The 16798-nt window shown below is 45.5% G+C and overlaps 1 protein-coding gene across 3 annotated transcripts in view; it reads right to left on the reverse strand.

The window, feature by feature from the left end:
• The window catches only part of sema6cb (semaphorin 6Cb), a 142546-nt gene that overhangs the window by 74257 nt on the left and 51491 nt on the right, over positions 1-16798 (reverse strand). For all 3 annotated transcript variants that reach the window (XM_076736563.1, XM_076736562.1, XM_076736561.1), the window contains exon 3: positions 8739-8903. The gene's annotated coding sequence lies outside the window, so the exon portion shown is untranslated. The remainder of the gene's footprint in view (positions 1-8738; positions 8904-16798) is intronic.

Here is a 16798-nt window from a genome sequence, read left to right on the forward strand (position 1 = left end):
TCCTTAGTAGCAACCTTAACCGGACTGACAGCCTCTCTGTCAAGTTCTTAGCAGTTGGCCATTATGTCTGAGCTGTGGCTGCCAGGAGGTTAGAGACACAAAGCCTCTACAGGAAGAAACAAGGACACGTGCTGTACGACATAAGCAGTGTGCCAAAATGCATTTTTAAGCTGCACGAACGTCTGACTGACACAATGGAGCGCGGTATCTTTAAATGGGAGATAGCGAAAGGATGCACGTACCCAGGAAACATATTCCTTCATTCGCAGGCGCTATGTAACAGTGTGTCATGTCAAATTTTCACAACGATTCCCTCCAGCGGCAAAGGGGATGAAGGATGAGGTGGCCGCCAAGCCCGGCCTGCCTTTGTCAATGGCTGCAACAGTCGTCTGGACGTCTGGCCCAATCAATACCGAGAGACAAGCATCTGCCTGGGTCTCCTGTTACTGTACCTCTGTCCTCATGGCCCTCTCAGGCAGCCGTGTGCTGCTGGCTCATATCAGCGGCGGGCTTATCACTGAACAACACAGGAAATGTGATGCCACGCAGGGCAGCCGCCGACACTTTAATTTGTCACCGGTGGCCTTATTTGCTCACTCTGCAGATGACTTTTCAGGCCTCTTGAGAAATCCTCCACCACAATGACCTTGATGCTCAATCGCTGCATATTTTTCATTACGAACGAGCCTCTGCGGTGCGGGCGCCGTGTTATTTTTCAATTCAACCTGTATGAGAGTTATAAAAAATGATCTTTCATTATCTGACACCATCACTTGCCTCAAAAAGAACAGCAATGAGATTGTTCAGAGAGCTGTAAAATGTAGAGGATAAAAATCACAAACAAGCCAAACTGAGACGGAGATCCGAGCTTTCGGCTGGTCTGCGCCGACTGAAGAGGCAGAATAATAAAGAAAAAGGTAACGAGAGAGACACGTAGTGAGGAAGACGGTTTGGAGTTTGTTTGTTTTGCGAAGTCTCTGGGGTCTCTATGACCGCAAAGTTTCTGACAAATCTACACATGCTAATTTAAGCTAAAGCAAAAAAAACAGTCCTGTATCCTGAGGGACAACGACAGGGTTTGCAGGTTACCAGCAAAGGAATAAAATGAAGTATTTACACGATATGATCTACAGCGTTTGTTACGTTGATTTATTTTTGATTTTAGTTATACCTGCAGCAGAGTTTTAAACGCTCAGAAATGTCTTCTGAGGTAACACTCGCTGCACCTGGAGCAAAGTCAACGTACGTCTGAACCAACACCAAAGAAAAGGTGCTGAAAATTTTCCAACGAGCTGGTACGAACCAGGCTTCATTCAGAATTAAGAAATTCTGAAATTTGGACTGTGCAACGGCGCCCTGAAAGAAGTCTTCAAAGTTCCACAAAGCAACAAAAAGCATACGCCTGGACGCTGAACTGTACGTGTCAAAGAACATTTGCAACTGATCGTTTTAATGTTTGCTTATGCGAGTGTTTGACAAAGCATCATAGCACACATCCAACACCCATAAACACTTACTCTCTTCAATGTACACTGTTAAACCGAGTGAATGTTTCTGGTGCCTTGAATGTGGTTCGACTCTGTGGCCTGTGGCCTGGCTGCCATCCAAAATCAAAACAAATGTGTTTTTAAAGGAACTGTAGAAGTAATCCACGTTCACTGTCAGCAGGACTGAAGGAAACAGGCTTAAAGGAAAAGAACACTTTAAATACATATACCATTTACAATGTAAATATGTTCATCGTTTACAGCCACACTAGAGCACAGCCAAGGCGTCCGGTGCCTTTAAACATGCTGTGATATTTACTAAACTAAAACAACACAGCGCTGTCTTGCTAATTTGTTTCCTTGTAGAGCGACTTAATAAGTAAAGTGTTCAAAAACAAAGAGCTCAATTTAAAGGACCAGTGTGTCGGGTTTAGTGCCATCTAGTGGTGAGGTTGCAGATCGTAACTACCTGAGCACCCATTGCCTCACGCCTCCCTTTCCAAGCGTGAAAGGTCTTTACAGTCTGCGTTTGGTTTGTCTGTTCTGGGCTACTGTAGAAACACGCCGTGCAACATGGCGGACTCGATGGAAGAGGGTCTGCTCCCGCTGTGGATTTAAAGAGCTCATTCTAAGCTCAGGAAAACACAGTTCTTATTTTCAGGAGATCATAAACTAATGAAAACATAATTAGTAATATTATATTCCATTTCTGCCCTAAACCGTGCACACTGGACCTTTACAACCCAGTTTAAACGCTGTAATCATTCTTCCTGTTTATACTGGCCATGAACAGATCACATCCTAATGTGAAGCGATGGCGGACAAATCTACAGTCTCCAGTAACGTCTGCTGGAAGCACGTTATTCATGAACAGGAGGAGTGTTCACAACATGCCCAACCTGTTCTGACTGACGTTTTACGACAGACTTGAAAAACTGTGAACCTGTCCTTTAACAACTGCACTCCATTATATCACAATTAAAAACTCAAACTGCTCTTATTCACAAATGAGGCTTCTCTCTGGAAGAGGAATGAGACTCGCTTTAATCTCTGTGATTTCATTTCCTTGCTTCTGTCTCGCTGATTTGGATGCAGATGTCTTCTCTCTGCGCTTAAGCCCCTCGGCCATATGCTCTCGCCGCCCGGACCATGACACAAAGGGTTTTTAATCAGTCTTCCCAATGACGGAGCACATTCTGTCATTAAAAGCACACGGCTTTGAGGTTCGCCCGAGCCTCTCGCCTCCAGGTCTTTTGGCTGCGGCGAGGCCTGAGAACGATACATCTATCGCTGCCTTTCAAAATAAATGTGAAGTTCACAACTGTGAGGCTTTCTGATCTAGTTAAGCTGGCTGGATCCCGATACCGTCCGCAACACCGCTTTCTCACTCTGTTTGGATAAAGAGTGCATTTACAGGACTTGCACCCTGACGTCTATGACTCTGTTGCACTCATGTTGTTTCTGGATAAAGCCTGATGGAGACAAACCTCAACCAAAATAACCACGTTCATCTGGTTTAGACTACAGTGGAAACAGCGCTAATGTGATGCTACAAATGGGCCACAGCCACTGCTTTTACATTACAATCTAAAGCTGACTGGTGACAGGAAGTGTATCCTGGAGTCCACCTCGGTTTTGGCGCACAAAAAAAATAAATAAGAAATCATAATTTCAGCGAGCACGTGCAGCGAGGCGGTGTCAGAGCAAACAGCCAAAGGCTAAAAAGAGATCCTGTTCCATCTCGAGCAGCTATTTTGGATCCCAGCCAACTGTCCAAATAGATCAATTTTAATGTGCACAGGAGTTATCTGAAGGGTGAAACTGACAGAACTTTAATGGGTAAATAGATGAACTTTATTCCAATTTAATTTGGGTTTTGCCCTAAAAGTAAACATTATTCAATGGCTTACAACATTACCATAAATTAAACCTAATTTGAGACCAACCCTAGAATAACATTCACTATTTTTTGACCTTTACAGGCTGTTTAAGACAAAAAATGTACTAAACTGTTGACCCGTTGCTCATTTGAGTTGTAATTATAAACAGCCTTGAGTCGGCTTTGGAGGGCTTCTTGACTTTCACCCCAACTTCGAGTGATCCTGCCCTCATTATCCAAATTTTTCCTAAATGCTCCGTACCTGAGCACCGGGACGAATTTACTTAGGGATGAGAGGGTTGAGGTGAAAGCGAAGCACACACCCACAGCACCTGAATCTTGTTCCTGACGCAGATGTTTAGTCTGAGTGGTGTGCGGCAGCGCTGCAGCCATGTTTGCTGACGCTGCAGAAGCAGTTATAGTCTTTTAGAGGGATTTCTTTCCCATTACAGGGAGATGATTTATTTAAACTCGGCTGCAGATTTGTTTTTGCACTCCATGTTCTGGGAGCTTTTTGTTTCTCTATGAATATGGCAAATGTAAACACGAGTCCTGGTTATGGGGAGTAAGGCCTGCAGATTGTTTGTGCTGACAGTGAAAGAGCTGTTATCACAAACGGAGGGCTGTTTTTCTCCTCGCAGCTTGTTGTCTGCGCTCGAGAATTGACACGCAATTCATTTGTGTGTGTTCTTGTAACAAACTGGCTCCTGTCCAGCATCTCGGAGTGTCGAATAGCGTGTGGACATCTCATAAAACACTGCATGCTGTGTGGGGTTTTTCTGCTAAGCTGGCGAGTTCAAGCAGCCCCGGGAAGTTGCATCACATCGGCTTTCCCACGTGAGGATAATTAGCCGTTGATAAACATGAAAGTCAGCAAAAAGTTCCTTTGAAGTTTAAATATTAGTCTGAAAGGCATGTTTGAGACGAATGTCGATACGGTTTTCCCTGTAGTTATGAAGCTCATCAGATTGCTGCTGAATACCACCTCGAATGGCGATCAATAGCAAAATCATTCTTTTCACTGCTTGAGAGGAAAATCCTGAAAGGGCGTCAACCATTTGAGAACTTTGCTCTTGCGTTTTCTCAGTTTTCTCCATGTACCTTTTATCTTTTCTCTGGCGGCCTGAGGTGCTGAGGGAGCATCGCAACTCCCACACAGATGACTCCGCAGATGCCTGTTAGGAAGGCAGCGAATGCATCACATCTGCTGATCGATATCCCCTGCTTAGGCCTCGCAGGTTGGCTGAATATTAAGCACCGTGGGAAAGTTATCCCGTCACGTTCCAGGTGAGGAGAGCTAAAGCCAGCAATTATCCCATCCTCCCGCCCACAGAGCGAGCGCAGGTTTTTAATGAAAAGAGAATCTGAACCATTAACAAACCCCTTTATTGAAAGCCTGTATTTTTATAGTTAACTCCATTTGGAGGCATAATTGGAGCAGGCTGATCTATGATTTTACTGGCTGGTGATGTTCACTCACGACTGTGTTGTTCAGCTACAAACAGAAGCTGTCATGGCTCAAAATTGGATGTAAAAATATACCAATTACACAAGACTGCTGTGGCAACTTCAAACCCTTGGTTGCAAGTTGATTTTTAATACATTAGCATCTGCGGTGCTTTAGCGAGGCAGCCGACAGACATGAAGACATTCTACCAAATGTTTTGGCCAAACTTTGCAAGCTTGGCTTCGAGCACTAATGAGTTACTGGGAACGCAGCAGAAATCACAGCTGAGATGTTAAAATACAATACAGCCAAGTAGTCCGACATCCGCTGCAAGCAGAGAGTGATGAACAGTCAAAGTCGTTACTATTAGCGTCGTCAAATAAAGCACGGCGTCTTCACTCATCTGCAGTTTGGCCAGATTTTACTGGGAGACATGAAGGGAGAATGAGGGCGTCTCCAATTTGCATCTCTTTATATCAGCACTGACTATTTTTTATGATATCCAATCTTATTAATTTAAATGAGATCTTATCTTTAGACTAGACGACGGATTTAAAATCCAGGCCTTGAGGTGATGACTCGCTAATTTGTCAGGCAAACAACTGAGTGTAATTCAGATCAGTGTAGATTTTCACTTGAGCAATTTCATACACTGTTCAAATTAAACTGAGGAAGCTAAAAAATGAGAATTTTATTATCGTGACATCCAGTTACACATTTATCAACATGACCTGTGGTGCTTTCTGCCAAAAGCTCAAGAGATCCAACATTAGCAAGTAAAGCTCTTTCTGCTTGTTGCCCTTTAAGAAAGTTCGTCTCTTCATTTTTAATTTTTCACCTCCTGTGAGCCGAGAAGCTGCTCCCCCGTTAGCGCCCCGCATGATTTCGGCGACGATGGGTGTATTTTTAAACGCAGCTGTAAAGAAAACCCAACTGGGGAGTATTTTTACATCCCTGGGACACCGCCTAATGAGCAATGCCAGTCCTGTCAGACAAACTATGATCTTACCAGAAGACACACGGCAATGAAAAACACCCAGGAGGATTTTAGTCAAGCTGTAGCAAAGCCTCATGGGTAAACATTGTTAAGACAGCAGCTCTGTAAATACAGCAGCCTGCTTGCATGTAGAGCCTGCCGACATGTACAGTACATCAGTGATGGCATGTCCCTCTGTGGTAGGCTGTGTGTTGCGACTCCCAGAGCGCCACCAGCCTACCATTAGTCTGAGCTCTGTGTCTCTGTCAAATCCCTCAGCATCTCCTCGCCTCTCCAAGCGGAGCCAAGCGGAGAGCCTCTGACAGTTAGCAAGCGCCTCGGCTGCACACATCATTGATACTAATGGGGACGGAAGGCTGGTGTTGGGTGGCGTGCGTGTCAGGGTTCGCTGGGGTGTGTGTGTGTGTGTGTGTGTGTGTGTTTGTGCATGTGGGGTACCCAAAGTCAGGATTACACAAGCAGAGCGTGTGTGGCGGCTCCGCGGCACGGAGATCAATTCATGTCGCTGCGGCAAATGGCATGACAACCAGTCTCCTCCCCATCACCATCTGCCTCCTCTGTGCCAATTTGTCACAGCACATCCGAGTGTGGCCATGCCCTCATTTAACATTGAGCAAGTCTCAGGGAAGAACAGGAGGAAGAGAAGGAAAGAAGGGGGAAATAAGGCCACTGACAAAGACTGCAGCCCTTGGGGCGAACAGTGAGAGAGGTCAGCTTGAGTTTATCAGAGGGCAAAGACAAGGAATGCACACAGGGGCGTCGTGGTGAGTCAGCAGGCTCAGGTACAAACCACAGATCTGCAACGCCCTGCATCCAAATCTGGACCAGGACTCGCATGTCTCCTCTCTCTTTCTCGCCTGGGCTTTTTACGCAAGACAGAAATCTCCCTCCACCTCCCACCTTCCCCCCAAAAAAGAAAAAGGTTCTAAAAAAAATAAAAATGTAAGACAAAAACAAACTGAGACAGATGCATTCTCAGTGTGGCACAGATTTGGAGGAATGTTTCCTTAATTTGGAGGCTGAAGAGACAGGTGCTACAACTAGGTTCCTGCAGAGAGGTGGCCAGCTGTGGAGGGTAGATGTGTCATTAAAAGACCGAAAAAATAATTCAACATTTTGCTAAGTGTTAACGAAGAAGTCGCTGTCAATCACACCGAGCAGGTTTGAGAGTTTAATTTTGTGCATTTGGTTGCAAAGTTGAGCAAATTGCGACAGAGCGCGGGTTTTACCAAGAGCTTTCCCATGTTTTGGTTTGTATACAAAGATCTTTTTTTTTTTCCTGTAAAGCATGTGGGCCATGAGCAAATGTTCATGCATCCAAAATATGCATCAAACTATGGCTCGCTTGTAGTGGGAAGGACACAGTGCCTGCATTGTCAAGTGAGTGGGTGACAAGATATGAAAGCAATGCCACTCAGTCTCTTTCTGCCTCCGTCTCGCTCACATTTTTGGCATGATAATACCTCTATTCAACTCAGCGGTCTGATCATGTTTCACGCCTGTGCACCCGCATTGACTGCCGTTCTGTCCCATTTCACACCCTTTGATACGTCTCTCTGTCATCAATAATGACAGGCAGAAAATGGCTGTCCACATCGGCGCCCTCATGCCACCATGATGCCAGCGATGCAGTTCAACACCTCATTCCTGTACACCCGATCGTCTTACCAAACCATCATGCGTTGTTTCCCTGCTGTCAGCAGAGAGCACTGCGAAAGTGGTGGGCTTCCTTTCACTTCGACTGACGCACAATACTCCACAATGGCCCCGTGTTGCACGTATGCACGGCCGGCCAAAAGAGGGATCGCAGCACAATAGCGGCGCTTTGAAAGGGGTATGAATGAAGAGACGGCCCAACGTGAGCATTTGTACTGTCAAATGGCTGAAAATAAGAGCTTGTGGGGACAATGCCCCAGCTAGCCCTGGAAAAACAATGTGCTTTTGTTCCATAGAGCGTGTCTGCTTGTTTATTTGTCTACCTGGGCGTGTGAGGCAGAGCAGTGATCGAAAGCTCTCAAGAGTCTTTGTGCCACTTTGGAAAAACACTTCACAATCATGACCTCCACAGGCTTACACAATCAGGTATGGGTGTAATGGAGGAAGGCCATTAACTGGCAGACAGCTTTCTCTCCATAATTGTGGCCAATCTGAGCTTCGTAGGGTGTGAACTTGAAATTATAGCACACAAATATGTCATTTTTTCCTACAGTCATCTCAACGGCTCACAGTGTTGAGTGGAATTTCTGCGAATGAGTGTGTGAGCAAACCATGGGAACACGCTAAGGAAACGTTCACATCAACACAAAAATCACTGGTTGAGATATTAACATGGCTGACAAAATAAAATGGCACAAAATGACACATTCACAACCTAAAGTGGCTAAAATAATGTTTTTAATGTACAGAAAGGCAATGATAAAACCTAATTATCGCCTGAATCTCTTGGCGGGCCCCTAGAGGTGGCTGTATTTTCAAACCCACTGGGAATTCTGAGTTTGAGTTTTGACCCTTTGAGGCTGCTGTAACTTGCCAGTGGGTTGTGTTTCTGCAGCAAAGAAGCTGAAAGAGTTAGCAACAGAGCACAGGTAATATGTGCCGGTGTGAGTGTGTGTATATAAAATACATATTGTCGTGGTCATTATTGGTTTTTCTTTGTGCTTTTTTCTCTGTGGGGAATATATGGGTCATTCCTGGAGTTGCATTGATCTTTGTCATGCACAGAAACCAGAAGCACGCTAATAGTATTTTGAGATACTGCATCGATCGTTGATTGTGAAGTCCCGTGTTTCTGCTTTTCCCAAAACCACAATGAGGTCAAAAAAAGCAAACAAAACAAATGTCAAAGCTCCGAATAGCTCGAAAAGGTGACATTTAAGGTGTCGACAACCCAAAAAAAACAAACCAAACAGGAATCATAACTGAACTCACAGACAGGTTTTATCACGTCCAATGATCCTCCAATCCACCGATCTTTCTCTCAGGAAGTGACCTCAGCAGGGCAGGACTGAAGATGGGCTGGTTGTTGGGGTGTCAGGGGTTGAAACCCCCTCTGAGGTCCCCCCTCTTAGAACTCTCAGTCTTCAACAAAACTTCCTGTGAGAGCAAACAGAAACAAAAACATGAGAACGGACAACAACAGAGGAGGAACAGCTGCGCACTGCAGACAAACCTCAGGCGTTTGTGTCTTCTGCTTAAACGGGGCCACTGACCCGCAGAGCCCCCGTGGAGAGGGGGTCTAAGTCCTCTTAGTGTAATCTCCTCAGTCACTCTGCTGTCATAACATCACAGCTAACACAAGCAGCAAGGCCATAAATAGAGCCAGATGTGCTGGGTTAAAGGCCCAAACATGGCGTCGATAGGAAAGGACGAGGAGGTCCAAATGTCAAGTGTGCGTTCGCTGAAACATATACAAACATGATATCAAAGTGTGTGTTCAAGCCTCTATACACTGACAACAACTACACACAAGCCAGGACCCACGTCCAGACCTTCCCCACGCTCTTTGTGTGTGTAAACACTGAGCGTCACCAGTCGCGCTGCAGACCATCGTGTGAAATATCACGTACAGCAGGACTAACGTAATGAAAAATCCTCAAACCAGAGAGGATGAAAACCTATCAGTGGAATGTTTTCATTGTATTTCTGACGCATCTTATCCTACAACTTCATCTCCAGCTGTCTGAGTTAGCCGAGCACCGCCCACGTAAACCGTAGACTCATCCACGTGGCAGCGCTGCTCTGCTGTTAGCTCACCTCGCCTCCTGCACCGTCGTCCTTTAACCAGCCTCCCTACAGAAAACCCACAATCAGCACAGCTTTTCTGTCACCCAGCTCGCCTCTAACTCCTTCTGCTGCACACATACATCTACACCCTCATGACACACAGATGAGGCAGGGGTGGGTGGAGGCTGTGCTTCCTTGCATCCTATTGCTCTGGATAAAGCATGTCCAGCTCACTGAGTCACTCGCACAGCGCAGCAGATGAGCTGCATTGCTTTCCCAATCCCTCCTGAATGAAGCAGCTGACTGCAGCTGCTGTGAGCTCAACACCACCGCCGACTCCCACCGCGGCTTCGTAAAGCCACCGAAGGCCTGTAAACACTTAACAAGCCCAGCCTTCTGCAAATTAAGCAGAGTGGTGCGACAGCCTTGGCACGCTGGCTCGCGGTGACTTAACCTGTGTGGTGCAAAGACGGGGGCGGCGCTGAAATCAAAATGCACGGCTGGCTAGCGGAAAGGTTATGGCCGCCGTGCCAAATGACACCAGGTCTTAGTCATGGGAAGTGGCCTGGTGGAGTTAAGGGAGTGATGTCAACGCTGAAATTGTATTTGAAGATTACCAGGCTCCATTACACACAACTTGTGACCGCTAACTTTCTCCTTCCCACACATCGGTCACATTGTGGACAGGCCACAGCTGTTCCTCTTGTCAAAAATCATCACCGTCAAAGGGGCTGGGAGATAAGGTCAAAATCAATCAGACTGTTAATACCAATGGGTTTTTTTTGTTTTTTTTTTTTACACCGCTGCCACATTGATGGATGAAAAATTGAAGAAAAGGCCTCCTGGAGTGTCTCAGTAAGGTGTTGAGTCACCGGAGCAGCTGTCGTGCTCCTTGCCACAGATCCTATGAACCATAAAGTGAAGCGATGAGCTGCGTTCATCCAACAGACACTCCTTTATTTGGCGTTTTGATGGTGGTGCTCTAACATTTAGGCCTGAAATCTCACACAGGTGTTCAGTTAGGTAGAGATCTGCTGGACTGTGACAGCTGCTGCACCTTATTTCATGCAGATAAAACCATCTAATGACCCCTCATGCCTGAATTTGTGGTGCTTCTCTGCTCATTCATTTAACTTTTCCCTTTAAGTTGCCACCTTTCTGCACACGAACGGCTGCGACTAATAATAACTTTCAGCATTGATTTTGTCAATAAGCAGCAATTATGAGGTCACCGGGGGAAAGCTTACTTTAGTTAGAATACGGTCACGCAGAATAAGGCATTAAAAAGTGCTTCATGATGACTAATAAAGATATTATAGGATACTAATATGCATGCTAATAAGCAGCAGTTCAGGGTGAATATGTGTACCTTAAAATAATCACCAAAAGGTGCTTAAAATCATGAATTTGGACACATGATCCTAACATGACGAGGCTCCACTCCTCAGAAAGCTGTGAATTATCTCCCTCATGTTGAATTATCCTTAACAGCACGTCCTCCGACACAACATGCGGACTGGATAACTAACATGATTAGCAGATTCAGTTACAGAGGACACAGGAGGGCCCTGTGAAAAGTAAAAGCTAACCACGAGCAAGGAGGTTTTGTTGTTTTCTCCAGCCTGCAAAAAGTAGCTTCCATATTGATTTTAGTGAATGAGATCAGCTGGTGGCATTGCCATCAAGCTCGGTAACTTCAGCTGCTGCGGCGATTAGACCGGGTGCTCATATAACGCATGGGAGATGAAGGATAATGTTGCCATGATTGTTTCACCACCACACTGCGATCATTGTGGCCCAGTGTTAATTTCTAATCTAATTTTCTAGAAACAGTCCCACCGAGAGGCTCCCTTATCCTGCCATAATAGTTTTGAGGTGAGCCCCATTAACCAAACGAGCTTTTCGGAGCACAACATTCCCATTAACACCACTCATATAATCCCTCATCTTCTTCAAACATACCATGAGCTTCCCTGCAGACCAGAGGTTGACCGAGCAGGGAAAAGCTGATAGTCGATGAATCAGCCGGGATGTATGTGTCACATTTGTTGTGGGCATTCAGTTTTCCTGCTGTTGAAGTGGACATTAAAGTGGACACGGATGAAGGCCTTTGTCTTGCTTCACTCACAGCCCAAAGTAGTTTTAATTCAGTAACAATCAAGTTCATAGTTAGAGTTTTGAGCTGCTCTCTCCTCACTGTGGACTGCACTTGCTACGAGCTAACGCTAAGCTAGTGACCTGGTTGGTGTGCTGGTGGAACAAAACAGACATTTAATCATCAAGTTAACAAAAACCACAGCACATGTGAGGAGCAGAGACTGGCACAGCGGACATTTCTTCCTTCTCTCTTCGTGGACTTTCATGCTGGAGTGCTGCTTGTCTGCATGGTTAAGTTGTTTGCATGTTGCTGCGGTTATTACGACCCCACAGTGGACTCACATGGATCACCGCAGCTAAAACGGTTGCTTATGCTCATTGTGAACTTCCGATGACTCTTAAGAGCCGTGCCTCTGCCAGTTTAGAGAGAGGTTACTGTACTGATCAAGCTCTTAGTTTTCACTCAGAGTCAGCAGCGTTACACCACCGCAGCACAGACAGCATGCTTTCAGTACAGCTGCCAAGTTCTGCTGATAACGATAGTTTGTAAAACGCCATGCACCACCACCCCAACATCTCACTTTTCGGATTTTTGCATCCATTCAACCTCCCCTGAGGAATTTTAGCAAAATCCTTCCCGGACTAAAATTACTCTAAAGCCCCGTAAACAGATTCATCCCACACAGACTGACACGCCACATTCCCATCTCCACTCCCACTACTCTGGATATTTCCCTGTAGGCCATGCAGTGCTCACTGGGTTGTGGTAGTGATCAATGGCCCCTGGCTGCGGGCGTCAGGGGGGCCCTGGGCTCCAGGAATGGAGGTATTAATAATGCAAGGTCCAGGCCTGTCATATCCTCCATTAGCAGAGAGGAGGCGGGAGGCCCAACGGCTGATTGATTACTAATTAGATTAATTGCCGTCTTTTAGAAAAGGAGGAGAATGTAATAGACTGGGGGCTGACAAGTGCGAGGGTAGAGGAGCCCGGCCAGCTGAAAAATATCACTGAGTGTTTAAAAAAAGGACTTTTCAGATTAGGACTGTATGTTCCTCCTCCGAGAGGAGTGTACAATCCAGGGAAGAAAAGCCTGCGTCCGTGTAATAAACAAGAATTCAATCAAAGTCCAACTGACGAGCTATTACTTTAAAAATGTCTAATAAATGACTCAATTCTCTGCAGGCCTCGTCCGACAGTGCAGCTGTGTACAGCAAAGGAAAACAACTCGGCGGCACTGACCACGCCGCTAACTGAAGACGACACTGTTGTTATTTCCCGTTTTCATTGGAGACAGTTTCCCCCTCCCTTCCCCACATTTGTCTCGTTAGCCATCGCTATCTGGAAAACATGACGCGATAAGGCCCACTACTCTGCAGGTTTCATGTACTGTGCGTAATGACTGTGTTGCTGAACACAGCCATTTGCTAAAGGGTGCAGAGGTGGGGGAGATTGAGTTCCACTTAATCTCCCCGCTGTCCTTTGGAGATAAAACTAATAAAAACACACATCAAAGCTGTGGCATTTGAGTCTGAGGGGCAAACCTTTAAAGGTAAACCTGCTAAATGAATCTGCAGATAAATCCGTCAACGTGCTTCCCACACAATCTGTCGCTAAACTTTAAATGTCTCATACACTAATTATTGTCCTAACTCAGTTTAGACTGAAATTAGTATGCCAATATTCCGGAGTGATACTTGCCTTTGATTAAAAGTTAATTGCTGGCCACTTAGTGTCATTGTATAACCTCCAACATGATAAATGTGATGCATTTTTGTTTGAGGACGTATTTATTGCGGAATTGATCAGGACTGAACTGGCAGTCTGCGGGAAGTTGTTGCACTTAATTTCAATTATCCTTGATTTCAATTAATGACGTAAGTGTCTCACGGTGAAAAAGTTTGGGGGAGATTTTTCCCATCCTGATATCAACATTTTAGAAGACCACATTATCAAAGCTGGCATTAGGCTCAAAAATGCAAATCATTCAAGCCCTGTATCAACATCACTGATGCAATTATTTCTGTCAAAATCACGTCTTCATTCCCAACAAGTGGCAAGGCAGGCATGTATGAGTCTCTGAGTACGAGACTAATTGGCACATTGGTATGGCCACACTCATTACATACACCCACACTCAACATAAATAGCCTCGCACTTGTGAGGGGATAATGCCTTCCAAATAGGGAGCTGCATTATTTGTCTCAGCCTGCCTCTGCACTAGCAGACCATGGCGAGTCGCATCCTGCTCTGCTGGCTCTCGCCAACCTCGGGGGAGAACAGTCCCAGCATGCATCGGTATGTTTAACACACTAAATGTGCCGTTTTCAACTTCTGGAAACAGCTGATGTATTTCCAAGAAGCCCGTAAAAGACCTGATTGGCCCGATTGTAAATGACAAGAAAAGCCTATTGTGCCGCATTGCAGTCGGTCCATATCCATCTCACAGCTCTGACATAATGATGTCATCAGTAATGGGGGATGGATGCCCAATGATGCGCTTCGCCAACATAGGGCCTGCTTTTCTGGACCCCTTATCGTACGTCATGAATCATAAGGAGACTGGTCTTTATCAGTACTTTTGACAGTGAGATGGGTCTTTACGCTTTCTTGTCACAAATGAGTTCTTGAGGGGCTGTCAGGATGAAGTGGAATATTAGACCTATTAATTATTCCGCTCTTCCATCCTGCTGGGAGGCAGCTCTGACTCAGTTCCATCATATCTGACAAAGTTCATATCTGCTTGACTCCACTGCTGCAGCAATAAATGTCTAATGATGGAGTTTTGTTGGACTGCCAACGCTGGAATCTGTTGGCACATCACCCCAAAAGACAATACAGCCAAAACATTCATCCAGCATTCAGGAACTGTCAAGAGCTGTCGTTGGCCTTTGGAGGTCTTTAAGACTGTGACCAGAAAGACAAAAGGGCTGGAAGGAAAGTATAGTAGCATTAAACTGAGAATCAGGCTTAAACAGCAGGTATGATTGACCAACATGAACATGGCATCAACTTCAGCTTTCAGTGGATTTCAACACCTGCATCCAACTGAAGGTAAAGAAAATTAACATGAAGCCGCATTTCCCCTGAAAGTACCTGGAACTTTTGGTCCAGGGAACTAATTTTCAGACTGTCACCTGTGGTCTAAAGACCCCTGAAGATTAGGCAAATTAGTCTGCAGAGATATGAAGCAACAGCTGTTTTTAACACGCCGTTTTTGCATGCTACTATACAACAATAAGGTCTGTTACGCTTTCCCCACGTTGATGCATCAAAGCACAACGAACAGATGACAAACTGGGTTCTGGATGAAGATTTTTAAAAACAGTGGCCCAAAAACAAACAACAACAAACAAAAACCACCCCAACAGTTGGAAAGTATGACCCCACAAGCAGGGGGAAAATAAAATCCACTGAAACCTCACTCAGCCCCTGGTCCCTGTGGAGGAAATGCACCGAGTTCCTCCAAAGCTTCCCTGATGCTCAGGAAGGTTCCTGCAGCTTCAGATTCACACGTGCGGTTTGTGATGCACTAATTGCTGGAAGGTTTGTTTGTGGTTGATGCTGCCAGGTTTGCACTGTTGTAAGATAACGTTCTTCAGCACTACTGTCACAGAGACACTTTGCACAGACTGAAATCAAGCAGCTTGTGTGGGTTCGGGACAAATAATAAAGATGGCATCAATTAATGGACCCTAATCTGTCCAGGCTGTAATTAGGCTGCAGACGAATTCTTAACACAAGGTAAACTCTAACTCTTCACCTGTCTTTCCACCGCCTCTTCTGCTTGTCTTGGTGTTACCTGCTTTCTCTCCTCTCTCCTTCCCTAAGCCTACGGCTGCCTCCTGCCTCCTCCTCTCAGCCCGTGACTCACTGCAGTGATGACATGCTGTGCTAATTGAAAGCGACCCTGACTCGTCCTTTTTCCAAACCGCTCTGACTGACGCCCCGTCGTTTCCCCTCCGCCAGCGGTTGACAGCTGGCCTTTCGGCTGAGGCGCTCTGCGGTGTGAACTCTGGCCTCGCCGTGTCGGCCTCTCGCCTCTCTCTCTGCAAACACAAGGCCAGGTCCAAAGACACACAGAGTGGGAGGAAACTGCAGCCTTGCACCTTTTCTTCCTGCAGCAGGAATAATTCAGGTGAGAATTGTTCTAAAATAAATGGAAGCGGTCCTCAAAGGGTTAAAAAAGAACTTTGATTTGGTTGCTTCATGCAAGTATAACTGATGCATAATATTGTTTACACAATAAAGAGAGGTCTACAATTTGAAATTCAATGAAGATGCAAACATTCCCAGCCGTCCTTCCCTTGAACGTGCTTTGCAAACTCTGAAGGACAAAAGCTAACCTAATAGACGAGCTACAGCTGCAGCGCACAGACAACATGATTAGATTCTCCTCATACTTAATTCCTGTATCCAAAAGCAGTGATATCGCACTCAAACAAAACGCTTGTACCTGCAGTGTTTCAATAGAGGTGGGCTGCTCTTATCACCCTCCCTGAATTGGACTGGGGCCCATTATGTAATAGCCTAGCAGAGCGCTCATAAATCACCTGAAGAGGCTGTATGCCACATGCACTGACACTCCTAATCTGCCAACCTGTGTCTTTATTAAAGAGCATATTATACTGAAAGACTCGTTTTTTCCTCTCACCTCAACTTATATTTATGCAAGCGCCAGGATACAAATACTTTCCTCCGCAGGCACAAATACATTTCTCTGAGTGCGCGAGTGACGTGGACAGACAGAGACCGGCATTGTTTTTATATCTTGTCACCCTCCCGCTTCACAATTACAGCAATTGTCTACCTCCCACTGCGCGAGACACATCAATTTGGATGTATGAATGTCTATTCATATTTGCCTTAGTGAATCTCTGAGATGTTATTGGCCAAATAGTTTACAAAACAAGAGTCGCTTGTTTCTGTGTGTGCGTGTGTGTGTTGATATATTTGTGTTTCTCTCTCCGTCCTTTGACAGCTAAATTGGAAAATGTCAAAAGCAAACGTCATGCGAGCTGACAGAGAAACGGCGGTGAATTGAGACGTGGCACCGCTATAGGCCCCATATGTTGACGGAGAGGAAACATTCAGCCCTTCAAATCTGGACTTCCCTGAGCGCTCGGTTTCTGCGTTTAACACACAATCAGCTTCACACGTGGCAAATTTC

Source organism: Chaetodon auriga, chromosome 8, assembly GCF_051107435.1.
Source record: "Chaetodon auriga isolate fChaAug3 chromosome 8, fChaAug3.hap1, whole genome shotgun sequence".
Taxonomy (NCBI): Eukaryota; Metazoa; Chordata; class Actinopteri; order Chaetodontiformes; family Chaetodontidae; genus Chaetodon; species Chaetodon auriga.